Source organism: Tinamus guttatus, unplaced genomic scaffold (assembly GCF_059628265.1).
Source record: "Tinamus guttatus ecotype Peru unplaced genomic scaffold, ASM5962826v1 Tinamus_guttatus_pri_ptg000049l, whole genome shotgun sequence".
Taxonomy (NCBI): Eukaryota; Metazoa; Chordata; class Aves; order Tinamiformes; family Tinamidae; genus Tinamus; species Tinamus guttatus.
In genome coordinates this window covers 1,095,842-1,103,659 of record NW_028288583.1, presented here as the reverse complement: position 1 = coordinate 1,103,659, position 7,818 = coordinate 1,095,842, and the positions used below count along the sequence as shown (strand labels likewise).

The 7,818-nt window shown below is 60.4% G+C and overlaps 1 pseudogene; it reads right to left on the bottom strand.

The window, feature by feature from the left end:
- Positions 1-2,517: 2,517 nt before the first annotated feature.
- On the bottom strand, positions 2,518-7,529 carry LOC148595895 (maestro heat-like repeat-containing protein family member 7; annotated as a pseudogene).
- Between the last annotated feature and the right edge of the window lie 289 nt (positions 7,530-7,818).

The following is a 7,818-nucleotide window of genomic DNA, read 5'->3' as shown; positions in this document are numbered from 1 at the left end:
GTTTGCCTCTTTCTCTGTCGATTCGAAAACCGGACCTAACACTGCCAGCAAGCGCTGGGCCCGGAGACGCCGTCATGAACCTGGTATGGAAATGTTTCTTTCTCAATTTTTAGAGTAGTGGTTTTTGTTGCTTATGTTCTTGTTATCGTTAAGGAGATTGTTCTGATTTGTATTCTTGTTGTTCTTTTTCGTCTTCTTTGTATACTTTTGGTTTCAATCTCCATTCCTGTGTCGTAGCTTAAGTGTCGTGTGTTCTTTCCCAGTCAGCTCAGGCCCAAAAATCATCCCCACGGCCGGTGGGGATTATTATTATTATTTTATTTCTTCTTCATTATTTTTATTTTTATTATTTATTTTTATAATTATTATTCTTCCTCTTTTTATGCTTTTTATTATTTTCCTTCTTCTTTTTCTGTCCGCCCCAAATCCGTCCTGGTCCCCCTGTCCCCTCCACCCTGCCCGTGTTTCCAGGGCGACAGTAAAGGCCGTTGCGCGACCCCCTCCGGGGTGTCCGTGGCGACCGCGGGGCGGGGCCACCGCCTCCCGGTGCCTCGCGGTTCCGCCCCCGGCGTGGAGGGGAGGGGCGCAAAGCGCATGCGCGCACGCCCCCCCACCCCGGGAGGACTCACTCCCTCCCCCGCCCCGCCCGCGGCTACCGAGAGGACGCTTGCACAGTGGGGAGGAGCCGCAATCCCCGCCCCCGCGCACGCGCAGAGCCCTTCCGCCATGAGGCGCCCCCGGCACAGCCGCGAGCGGAGAAGCGGCGGCGAAAAACGGCCGAAAAACAGCCAAAAGCACGAGGATAAGGAAAGGGGACAAGGCCCCGCCAGCGGACGAGGACCCCCGGCGCGGCATTTTGATGGAAAAGAACCATCCCAACCTAGTAAAGTTGTGGTGGTGGCAGGCGGTTCCCCAGCCTATACTGGTGTCTGGGGTTATTTCTCCCCAGGTGCAGGACCTTGCACTTGGCCTTGTTGAATTGCATGGGGTTTTTCACCACCCAGTTGTCCAGTCTGTCCAGGTCCCTCTGGATGTCAGTGCAGCCCCCTGGGGTATCAGCTACTCCTCGCAGTTTGGTATCATCAGCAAACTTGCTGCGGGAGCACTCTGTGCCTTCATCCAGGTCATTGATGAATAAATTGAACAGGACTGGACCAAGGACTGACCCCTGGGGGACCCCGCTAGCTACAGGCCTCCAACTAGACTCGGCACCGCTGATCACCTCTGAGCTCTGCCATCCAGCCAGTTCCTAATCCACCTCCCTGTGCACTCATCTATCCCACACTTCCCGGAGCTTGCCCAGGAGGATGTTGTGAGAGATGGTGTCAAAAACCTTGGTGAAGTCGAGATAGACGACACCCACCGCTCTCCCGTCACCTACACGGGGCCTGGGACTCTAAAGGGCTGCCCTTGGTACACTCGGAAGCAAAGAAGGCATTCAGCAACTCTGCTTTTTCTGTGTTACTCATAAGCAGGCGCTGATGAGGCCACACCTTGAATACTGTGTTCAGCTTTGAGCAACAGCGCTCACACACACCAGAACACACTGAGGAACAGCACTTACACCAGAGGGGTCATTAAATTCTAAAAAAAAACCCAAACAACAACAACAAAAAAAAACTCATTAAGAAGCAAAGAAACAAACAAACAGGCCTCAACAGAGCGTCTTGGCTCTAGGCAAGCCCTGTGACCTTCCTTGTGCAGTGGGTGGCAGAAGAGAGAATTAATTTTCCCAGCAGTGTCTGACAAGACCTCTTTTCTCCTCACCAGCATTGAGATGGAGGTCAGATGGTGAAAGGTCCCCTTGTGCCCCAGGGGGTAGTGGGACATTTAAGGGAGGGTCGAGCCTCCCTGCAGGACCTTCCTGCTCTGCCCTGCCCCTGTTCCTCCCCTGAGGGCCAAGTGCTCCACACAAAACCTGTGTGGCTCCAGGAACAGCACCGGGTAGGTGCTGGGGATAGAAATAGAGGTGCCTGCCATTGCCCACCCTGCCCTTCCCCAGGAGAAGACGCAAACCCTGAGGACAGCAGGTGCTTGCTCTGGCCCTGGGCTGACTGGAGAGGGCAGGGGAGTCTACAGCTTTTCTCCCTCTTTCCCTTGTGTTTTTGGATCTAGCAGAGCAAGTGGTGCTCTACAGCAAACGCAGAGGGTGCCAGTCTGCTCTGCACTGTCTGGGGTTACTGGAGGAAGAGGGCACTCGGCCGCACACAGGAAAATGCTGGTTCCTGCAGGGAAGGAGTTTCCCCTCCCACCCTTCTGTCCTCCAAAAAGAAGAAAAGAAAAAGAAAACAATAAAATAAACCCAGCACTCAATCTGGAGGAAGAGGAAGGGCTTTACTGCTGAAGAAGGCTCTACAAAGGGCTGAAGTGGTGGCACAATCAGGGAACAGGAGGCACTTGAGTTGTGGAGCTGTCCTTTTGCTGCAGGAGTTGCCAGCGGGGATGCAGAGCACTTGCAGGCCTTGGGTGTGCAGCACTGTGGCGTTGGCACTTTGGGGCCAGCTCTGCCCAGCAGAGTCACCTCCTGGCAGGAGGGTGACACCTCTCCCACACTCGCCAGAGCCAGCGACCGAGCGCTCCGAAGCAGGACCTTTGCCTTGGTGTTGTCAGGAGCAGGATGGTCTGTGCTGCCAGGCTGCGGACTGCGGGTTCAGCGTCATTTTGCAGAGGCTGGAGGGCTGAGGTAGAAAGGAACAGAGCAGATAAGAGACTCCCGTATTTGCAGAGAACCCAGGAATCCCCCCAGAACAGGGCTGGTCCCACCCAGTTCTTCCCACAGTGAGGAGGGAGCACGAGGGATCAGGGATCTGCTGCAGGTTGCTGGTCAGGAATGCCCCAGGTGACCCCCAAAGCCCCTTCCTGGCCCAACACAGCAGACGGGGCCTTGGTCGCCTGTGGCAGGGCAGGGAATTGGGGCTCCCTTCCAGGCTCCTCCTTCCCCCCTGGCAGGGCCAGCTGGCGCTGCGCTGCTCGCACTCACCCTTGCAGATCTCCTGCACCTTCTCCTCCTTCTGCCTCCCTTGCTGCCCGATGAGCCCTAGGCAAACACCGCCCGTCACCCCCCGTAGTCCCCGGCACGGCCCTGGCAGCGCAGCTCCCGCTGGCCTTGGCAGCCTGGCCACGTGTCCTCCTCCCCCTGGGCAAGGCTGGCCCCAGCACGGCCCCAGCGTGGAGGATGCAGGCAGGCAGCGAGGGCCTCGAGAGCCTCCTCGCAGCCCCTCCGTGTGCCCAGGGGTGACCCTGGCCTCGTGGCTCACCAAGGAACCTCACGGCGGCCTCCCGCCCGCACACACGCCTCCGTGTCCTGCAGGTAGCGCAGGCTGTGCTCAAGGTAGTGCTCCGCTCTGCTTTTGTCCTTGCGCACCTGGAGACAGCACAAGGCCATGGCTTGGCAAGGAGCCCTCCTGGGGAGCCAGCTCTGCCCCCTCTCCCCAGCCTGGGCCAGCTCTGCCCCCTCTCCCCAGCCTGGGCCCAGGGACTCAGGCCTTGTGCTCACCAGCTGCTCCCCGATCTTCCAGGTCTCCCCACTTCTCGCCAGTTCCTTGAGCTTCTCCCACTGCAGCAGGTGAGCAGCACCGGCGAGGGCTTCCTGAGAGGCCTGCAGAGAGGGCGAGATGCCACCACGGCCAGGACAAGACACCCTGTATCCCCCTCATGTGGGCAGGCCTCGGAGTCTTTCCCAGGCCGTAACAGGAACATGCTGCTTGGGACCAGCTCTGCCCCTCACTGAAGGCAGGGGCAGCTCCTGCCCGTTCCTGGGGACACGGGACATCGGCCCTCACGCTGACATGTCTTCCAGGGCACACTTGTCCGCAGCCCGTGCCTTAGTGCTCAGGCCCGCCCAAGCGATGTCAGCACTGCTTCCCCAAGGGCCTTCCCCGTACCTGGGCCACGCTCTGGATCTGCTCGCTCATGTGGAGGAAGAGCGGGACCAGGCTCCTGTGCACCAGCTCTTTCATGCCCTCTTTCCTGATGCCGGTCGTGGCGGCCAGCAGGTCTTTGAACAGGAGGACAGAGAGCTCTTGAACTGTGCTGTCCTCCTGCAGAGAGGGAGGAGAGGAGGGGAGGCCTCAGCAGGGATCCCAGGAACTGGTCATGACAGGAGGCTTTGCCTTTGTGAGACCTCCTTCTCTCCAGGTGCGACTTTCCCCAGCCCTCCATAGGGACGAGCTGGGGACAACCTCTGCGGATGCAGCCTGGAGAGGGAGGGTCATCGACAGCAGCGGGACAAGGTTCCCTGGGCTCTGGCTCCCTCTCCCTCTGCCAGGAATTTCTAGGGCTCCATCAGGGCCCCCGTGCAGAAGAGGCCCACAGGGAGGGACAGCCCTGGGGCACGGCCTCTGCCTTGCTCTCCAGCCTGCTCCTGCCTCGTAGCTCATCTCTGCCCAGGCCAGGACAAGCAGCGCAGGGAGTCAAGCAGGAGACAGAGCAGCTGAGGCAGAAGTGGGGCCAGGGATCTAGTCCACAGCCCAGGACCCCAAGGGCAGCACAGGGAATGGGCTGACGAGCAGAGGGCAGAAGACCTGACAGGCAGCAGGGCCTTTGGTGGGAGCTGCAAATCCACCTGCCCATGGGCACACATGCAGAGGGACACACAGCACTCATAGCCACGCAAACAGAGCCCCACACCCGCCAGGAGAGTCTCCAGCTCTCCCTCCAGCCTTACATCCTCAAAGTGTGGCAGAAGCTTCTCTGCCAGCCATGGGACAAAGGGATAGGAGATCTTCTGATCCGGGTGGCTGAAGAAGTTTTGCAGCAACACCAGGCTCTCCACGCGCACATCACTTCGATGGTCCTGCAGGCACTCCACGATGTCTTTAGTCAGGCCCCACATTTTCCTCCTCTGTGTGGAAGACACAAGTGCCTCATGTGAAGCCAGGGCAGGCCCACAAGGGCTCTGGGCGCTGATTCCCCATGAGGGCTGCAGGGCAGGGCAGCCCTGTCCAAGGGCCCCTGGGCATGCCAGGGCCTCTCCATGGGGGAAGGCTGCTGCCTCCAAGCCAGGAGCCCTTCCCGAGGGCACCGCAGCCGTTGTCCTTGTGCAGCACAGCCAAGGGGCTGCCATGAAAGACTCGGGGCAGAGGAAGGGCAGCGGAGACTGGGGAGCAGCTCCCATCCCTCCTCATTGGCAGCAAAGGCCAAGGCCCTGGGGGAGCCAGCGCCTCCCGGGAAGCCCCAGGCTGCCAGCGTGGCTTCTCCCGGCTGCTGCCCTACTCACCATCTCCGGTCTCTTGCACAGCCTCCGGAGGCCCTGGAACGCCAGGCTGCGCATCTCCAGGCTCGGAGCCTGCGCGTAGCTCAACAGGAGCGTCAAAACGTCCCCGTCCATCTTGGCCGCCTCATAGCGCTCCAGCAGCTGAAAGGCAGCGCACAGTGAGAGCCTGGCAGAGCTCGCAGGACTATCTGCAGTGGGCAGCCCTGCATCCCAGCTCTCCTTCTGGCCAAGGGCGCCAGGCCCTCACAAAGATCAGCGGAAAGGAGTCAAGGCCAGGGTCATTGACCAACATTACCCAAAGAGCTGTTGATCCATGTTAAGGAGCCATTAAGGAGCCGTTGACGAACATTACCCAAAAAGCCAGGGACCAACATAACCCAGGGAGCCATTGACCAATATTACCCAAAGAGCCGTTGACCAACGTTATGCAAAGAGCCATTGACCAACATTACACCCCGGCATGTGCCCAGTGTGAGCAGAGAGCTTTTAGAGGCCCCTCCGGACAGGCACCGTTCGCCATGAGGCCCACCTCAACATGGAAAGCCATGGTGGGCAGGTGATGGAGCTGGTCCTCTGGGCTCTTCAGCAGCCTGAGTAGCTGTCTGGAGATCCAGCAGCACAGGGGTCTGCACGTGCCCCTCATCACTCTGGCAGGAGGAAGAAGGTGCTGTTGGTCCTCAGCCGAGCAGGCAAACCTGCTCTGAAATGGCTCAGCCCCCTCAGCTATTTCCCAGTGCAGGACAAGGCAGGCATGGGCAGTGCTCGGCACAGCGTGACCGCAGCCAGCGTGTCCCCAGGGCTCTCTGTGATGGGAGCCCAGGCCCCAGGGGAGGGCACTCCAGGGCTTTGGGAGGGGAGCCCTCTTTCAAGGCATCCGCTCCCAGCACTCCCAACACCAACTGCTCCCCCAGCAGCTCTCAACACTGCGATGGGGCAGGGAGCTCCCATGGCCATTTTGCTGTGTTACTCCCTGCCACAAGCACTGTGGCTGCAGTCCCTTTCTTGGAGAGCTGGAGCTCTCCTCCCTCCCAAGGAAGGACATTTGTGACCCCGAAACCGAGGCCGAGGTGCTGGGGGAGAGCAGGGCGTAAAGGGCTGTACCTGGCCAGCACAACGAGTCCCCTCTGAGATGACTCTGCCTGCAGCAAGAGCTCCCAGCCGCCGCTTTGCTCAACAGCCTTTTGCCACGTCCCGATAGCCACCACAGCGGAGGAGACCTTGCATGGCCTCCACGGCGCACCTGCATGCGAGCAAAGCCCAGGTCACAGCGGCAGCCTGGCCCTGGCTCCGGGCCCAAGGCACAGACGGGGCGAGCGGGATGGAGCACCTGACGTGGCTGCTGGCGTGGGACTCATCCCGCTGGCTTTCGCGCTGCAGGTGATGGGTTTCCTGGCGGGTGAACTCGGCTGCGGAGAACAGCTGAAGGAGCAGCGCCAGGAAGAGCGGGCAGAATTCCGCCTCCACCGCCTGCGGGCAGACGGGCTCCTGCACGATGGCACACAGGGCTCTCATTGCCTGTGGAAAACAAGCAGAGACACCTCAGCACTGAGCAGGGCCTGTCGCAGTGCCGCAGACCCAGGGGAGAGGCTCAGCACAGCCTTGGGCCTCAGGAAATGGGACTGGGGGACAGGGTAGGACGGTGATCGCCTGAGCATGGCCAGCCTGGGTGTTGGTGCTCAGAGAGGCCCAAGCAGCTCTTTTCAGCGCTTTGTGCTGGTGCGTGGAGGGCTGGCACTGGGCATGTTGCATCCATGGGCCCGGGGAGGTCCCTGCAGAGCAGAGGGCCCAGGGGGGCAGCTGGCAGCCTGGGGCAGAGTGAGGCCTCATCCCACAACTCACAGCCAGGGGAAGGCTGCCGGCGTTTTCCGCCTCCCAGCCGGACAGCTCCTGCAGGGGCCACTTCTCCATCCAGCTCAGCAGGTTTTCCAGCACGTCTGCCGCAACGCGGGGCTCCTCCATGAGCACCTTCCACATGGTGCTGGCAGCGCTGCAGACCCGGAGGGCTGGGTCAGGGCCCTCCTCGGGCACGGCTGCAGCCTGGGTAGGCCCTGCAGGCGCTGCCCCCAGCCACCCCTCCATGCTGGCAGCCCCCAAGGTCCTGGCTCTGCACCTTTGGGCCCTTTTGCCCATGTGCCATGAGCTCTGGAGGCTGACGAGCCCTGTACCTGTTGCAGAGCGGGGAGCAGCACAGCAGGCTCACGGTCACCTTGTCAGGGTAGGAGCGGGCCAGCAGGCAAAGGGTCCTGTTCAAGGTGACCCACGCCGACGACTCCCTGACGTTCTTGGTGTTCTGGTGCAGGCACCGTACAACCCGCGGCAGGGAGTTGTGGCAGGGAGAGGGAGGTCACTACCAGAGAGCAACCACTACCCCAGCTCCCACACACATCCCGTCCCCCTTCCAGCACTGCCAACGTTCCCTGCTGCCTTCCAAGGGCATCGGATGCCCAAGCAGCCCGGTTCTCACCCGGACCACAAAGTGTGCCCAGCATGAGTTTTGGGAATGCTTCAAACTTCCCTTGCCATGCTCTTTGCAGTCTAACTCCAAATGGGGATCTATGCTTCCTCCATCTCCTAACTCCACAGCATAACTAATGCGCAACTCC